This window comes from Marmota marmota, unplaced genomic scaffold, assembly GCF_001458135.2.
Source record: "Marmota marmota marmota unplaced genomic scaffold, marMar, whole genome shotgun sequence".
Lineage (NCBI taxonomy): Eukaryota > Metazoa > Chordata > Mammalia > Rodentia > Sciuridae > Marmota > Marmota marmota.
Window position 1 is genome coordinate 26,854,046 of NW_026000249.1, and position 5,855 is coordinate 26,859,900.

At 41.1% G+C, this 5,855-nt stretch overlaps 1 long non-coding RNA gene across 2 annotated transcripts in view; it reads right to left on the reverse strand.

The window, feature by feature from the left end:
* The window catches only part of LOC107144303, a 17,185-nt gene that overhangs the window by 5,099 nt on the left and 6,231 nt on the right, over positions 1 to 5,855 (reverse strand). For both annotated transcript variants that reach the window (XR_007344735.1, XR_001503783.2), the window contains exon 2: positions 749 to 872. This is a non-coding gene — a long non-coding RNA (uncharacterized LOC107144303). The remainder of the gene's footprint in view (positions 1 to 748; positions 873 to 5,855) is intronic.

Here is a 5,855-nt window from a genome sequence, read left to right on the forward strand (position 1 = left end):
CTTCTTGTAGCTTTCCTCATGATCCTATAAGAAAGTTTGTTTCATAGAGAAGCAAAAAAGGAAAGACTCTTCCTAATGTGACCAACAAACTCAAATGTCTGAGAAACAATCAGAGGCTTATTGGGACTGAAAAGTCCCCATGTTACACCCCAAGCTAAATTTAGAGCCCACTAAGGCAGGGAGAAAGGAAGCACCTGGGAAATAAAATCAGTCCCAGAAAGAGATCCATGGAAAAGCACAAATTCTTGGCTCCTTCCAAATATCTCCAGGTGAGTTCTCTTTGCCTGACAAAGATAATAATCGTTCTCATTGTATTAAGCCATTCACCTAAATTGAATGGTAGCTTTGAACTTGGAAGCAAGAGGCAGATTAACCAGGCTTCACAACTAGCCTGTTGTTTTTTATTACCCAAATGCAGAGGCCAAAATGGAAGCTGTTAGACTAAGAATGAAGGGTTACCTGATGCACATTGAGACCAATTATGAAAAAAAGGAAGCCATAAGGCTGGGTTCCAAGTTCAAGCACTATAACTCAATAAGACCTGCAGGTTTGATTAGAGTCACCCCTAAGTCATGTGGAGACCATGTGCAAGCATTCTATTTTGGAGGGCAGCAGGGGCTATGTATATAAACAATTCAATTTTTTAAGCATGCTACAAAATTTGTGGGTTTATGTAAGCTATTGTGACTTATCAGTGAAGATTCAGAATGACGGGTATCAAAGAAATACTTAAATATTTGTTTACTACCCAATCAGTGCTCATGATGATTTTTCATAGTATCCTGGCACTATGTCTTCTTGTTCAGGTCCAGGAGCATCTCTCTGTATTCTTTATTGCCAAATGTGTCATTACTGGATAATTTCTTATCCCTCTTTGGAAGAAAAAGGAAGTAATGCTATTATTACTCATGATACCATGGCTCTTTGGAATCTATTTATATTGAAATGTTATACATCTTCTTGCTTGTTCGTTCCCACATACCACTTATTTCGTTTATTCAGAGATGGTTACTCTCCCATGATGATGAATCATCCAGAGTGTCACCCATGAACACTGGCTTCCAATGATTGTCTCAAAGGTTATTACTGTGTTTCATTGATAATGGTCACAAATACAAATCTTACTGAATATGTGAGAAAATGCAAACAATAATACATTTTGTGGTTATGTCACCTTTTGCCAATGTCTGGCTGGGCACAAATGCCGCAGTCTGGCTGGGCACAAAATCACGAGCCACCACACAGCTTGTAGATTCAAACAGCAACTCTTTATTCCCGAACTCACACCAGCCGTCTACAATCACGTTCTGGGGAAATCCACGTTCTCTGCCCAAATCCACATTCTCTGCCCAAATCCACGTTCTCTGCCCAAAATCACCTCTCTGGGCATCTGTCTTCCAAAATATACTCTGAATCCCGTGAGAACTCAAGGGGAACTTAGGCAGCAGGATACGCCCTATTCCCAGCAGGAATAATCTTAAACCTTAAACCTGGAACCTAAACTGGGAACGCCCTAAACCCGATTATGTTAAACCAGGAACACCCTAATCCGCCCTGGTCCTTGAGCAAGGTCAACTACATTCAATGTCACTGCAAAATGTCAGCAACATGGGGTACGCTGGCAAGGAAATTGTCATACCTACTTGGCTAATGGCTCCCAGCAACCTTTACTGTTTAGGATGTTATAGCTTAAATATAGAACAATACATCTTCCACTTATGTCTCCCCTGGACCTCTGTAGGCTGTCATCACTGCATTTCTAGAATTTGACCTCTTATGATGTTGACCTTCCCCTGCTTTTCCACACAACATTGTCAGTTTGGGAGACAGGATGGGGCTCATGGGTAGTTAGAGAAGAGAAGTCTCATCTGGGAAAGGAATGTCCAACTCTTGTCCGGCATGGCTTAAGAGCAGCCCATCATGTTTATAGAACATGGTGTTATATAAATGGGAGGAAAGAGGATATCAACCAGAGAGGTCCATTGTCGTTGTGCAGTCCTTCCAGGCAACAGGCACACTTACCTCAGGAGAACAAGTGATATGGAAACAGTGAAAGAGGTAGGGTGACTGCTCTGGGTGCCAACTGTAGGAAGCACATGGCACAAATGTAGCACAGCAGTCAGGACAAGGGTAAGTGATAGTTTGCCAAACTGCCTTCTGGAACCCAGGCTCAGGTCAATCCTATAGGAAAGAGCCTTATGGTTCTTTAAAGATCTGATCAATCCCTCGGGGATTTCTAATCCCTGAGCCAGGTGTGGGCATAGGTCCTTATATCCCAGTCACATCTGCATCAGGGTTTCTTAAATTTTCTGTACTATGTACTCTCTAACAGACTACTGATGCCTATGAATGAACTCCCTCTCAGAATCATTTTATGCAAATAAAATACACTTGAAATGCACATAGCAAACATTATAAAATAATTCATGATATAGAAATCTATGCACTTCTTTATTAATGCTGGGTTTGGGGTATAGGTAGCCAAAGAGTGAATCAAAGGGGATAAACAGAGACCAGGGTCCATGAAGGTCCTGGTCTGTGCACAGGAAGTCCCATCCATGAGGATGGTGCTGCTAGCTCTGGCAGTTCCAAGACACTTGAAGGGGACATAGAAAATGCTGAGGTAAGTGTATCTAGAGGCCAGGACCCATATGGGACCAGGTTGAGGGGAAAGAAAGCCATGCCCAGATGGTGCTACGAGATCAATTTGGGCATCAAAGGGGTATTGAGAAAATTTCTAGGAAGATTCCAAAGCACAGGACCCCTTGGGACATGAAGATCAGAGCAAGGGACTTGTTTGCCAAGTCTAATGCCCACATTGGTGTTGATTACTAGCCAGTTGTTTTTTTGAAAAATCCAGTGGCTGGCAACTCATGGATACTGTTAATGACACAGCATTGCTCAAGTGTCCCCAAAGGTTGGAAGGCAGAAGTCTGTGATTGTTCACTTTCTAGGCAATGTACAGGCCCCAGCCACTGTCCTGGAAGGCAGAGGCCTGCTAAATGAATGCATCTTCTAGAAGAAAATTGTATCTTATGCCTTGTTTAGGGAAGAACTTCGAGGACAATGGTCAAAAGAAGTTCTCCCAAGAACTTGGGTTGAGCCAATGTTCTCAGTCTGTAGTCTTATGTCTACTTCCAAAAAGATGTATAATGTGGGCCAGTGTCCAGGGCTCTTTGAAATTTTTTTCACTCTCTCCTTTTCCTAAAAGGAAGGAGATCTGTTGTAGTCTTGTTTTCCTTCACCATTGCCTATGGGGAACATTGTAGGTTATTCAATTTACCATTGATATCTGAGGTCATCTTTATTTTCACTAATATCTAATTAAAATATAGTGTTTCCTTCACATGTCATTGCAGGCAAAAGGCTGGAGTGGTATCAGCAATATTGGTCACTGATGAATCACAGATATTTGTTATCACATGAGATTTGTGGTAAATATATCAAAATGCCATTCATAATCATCACTTTTGAAACTGCCTCAGTATATGCACTTACCACTAGATTTTGTTATTCCACACATTTATTAAAAGGACATAGATTTCTATATCAATAATTGTTTTATATTTTGGTATATACATTTCAAGTGTTTTGTTGTTGTTGTTGTTGTTTAAAAATATGATTTTGACAAAGAGTCCATCCAGAGGCATGCCTAGACTGCTAGAGAGGCCACAGTACAGAAAGTTTAAGAAACCCTGAGGCAATGTGACTGGGGTATAAGGAGCTATACCCACACGTGGTTCAGGAATCAGAAATCCAGGACTTGGAGTTGAACTTAATACCTGAAAAAAGACTTGGGTTTCTTTTCTTTTGTCTCCTCTTCTCTCCCTTCCCTGCCTTCCTCCTTGGCTCCCTCCCTTCACCCCTCCCTCTTTCTTTCCTCCCTTCCTCCCTTCTTCTATCTCAAACTGTGTAGTTATTTATTTTTTCATTATGTTATTTATTTATTTACTTATTTATTTATTGGTACTGGGGATTGAACCCAGAGGCACTTAACCACTGAGCCACATCCCCAGACCTTTTTTATTTTTTATTTAGAGACAGGGTCTCACTGAGTTGCTTAGGGCCTCGCTAAGTTGCTGAGGCTGGCATTGAACTCGCGATCCTCCTGCCTCAGCCTCCCGAGCCGCAGGGATTATAGGAATGCACCACTGTGCCTAGCTTATTTTCTTCATTATGTTTTATCAGCTATCCCTTTGCAGAAGGAGTACTGTCCTTGTTAGCTCACTCCACCAAGTTATTGAAATGTCACATATCTTTCCATCCCAACCTTCTATCTCATTCTTGTAGACTAACCAGACTATCTTAATTCTGTCTTTAAGGAAACTTGAAGAGTGGGAATTATAGATTTGATATCAGAAGCGAGTTTGGGGAAGGGAGTTTCTATGACAGCTTGGGACTGCCAAGGACAGATTCTGGCCCTGAGATGGTCCATTTGGTTTTGTTCATATCCTGAAAAGCATTGTGTGTATCAGCTAAATCCTTTCTGTTATGAGAAGCCCTAATTAATGCATGCTCTGATTTGTTCTTCCCTGCTGAGGACTTCAGATTAATGATTACTGGGTGCCACACATGTTATCTCTTATGTATCTTTAATAAAAATAACAATGGCTACAATTTACAATGGCCTTACTGTGTTCAGGAGCCCTGTGCTCAGCCCTTAATATTCATGATTTTATTTAACCCTCCTGCCACTCTCTGAGGTAACTCTTGAGCATCATTTGCTTCACTGTATAGAGGGAGGAACTAAGGCTCAAAGAATTTCAGTAAATTTCTCAAGGTCACACCACAAGGAAGAGGTATGGTGAGTTTCACACCAAGACTTGTTTGATTTCATAGCACTTAACCACTTGCCATTGTGCTGTTATGTTTCAATGGCAAAAGGAAGTGAGAAATGGAATAATAGAATTTGGGCAAGTTGGCAAGAAAAATGAGGTAGCACTGTTGCATCATCTTCTGACAGCCCATCTTTCAATCCCCTTGCCTTGACACTCCCAAGGTGCTTGGAATACTGATTGTGCTGGATGAGCAAAATAGGGTATGGCCAAGGAGGTGGTAGACTCCTGTCTCCAAGATTGGACCCGACAAGTGGGAGGTGCCATTCCTGCCTCAATATCTGGCAGCTGCCTACCAGAGAGCTCTAGGGTATGCCATAGAGGGTAGGAGGAAAGGGAATTGAGTGGGATGGATCTGGAACCTTGGTTAGTCTGGTGGGATAGACTCCAATCAGCTCTGTGACCTTGGGAATGTTCTTTAATCTTTTTGCTTTTACTTTGTGCCACAGGGAGGTTAGGCTACATTTGTAGAAATTTTAGGCAGTCTATGATGCCATGAATTTTTTAAAACTTTGTGAGTTGTTGATGGACACAATACCTTTTTCTTTTTAATGGATTTTTAAATATATGACAGCAGAATGCATTATAATTCATATTACATGTATAGAACACATTTTCATATCTCTGGTTGTATATAAAGTATATTCACACCAATTCGTGCCTTCATACATGTACTTTGGATAATGATGTCCATCACATTCCACCATCATTTCTAACCCATGCCCCCTCCCTTCCCCTCCTACCGCTCTGCCCTATCTAAAATTCGTCTATTCCTCCCATGCTCCCATTCCTATCCCACTATGAATCAGCCCCTTTATTTTTTTTTTATTTTTTTTTATTTTTAATTTTTTATTGTGGGTTGTTCAAAACATTACAAATTTCTTGACATATCATATTCCACACTTTGATTCAAGTGGGTTATGAACTCCCACCTTCACCCCATACACAGATTGCAGAATCACATCAGTTACACATCCATTGATTTACATATTGCCATACTAGTGTCTGTTGTGCTCCGCT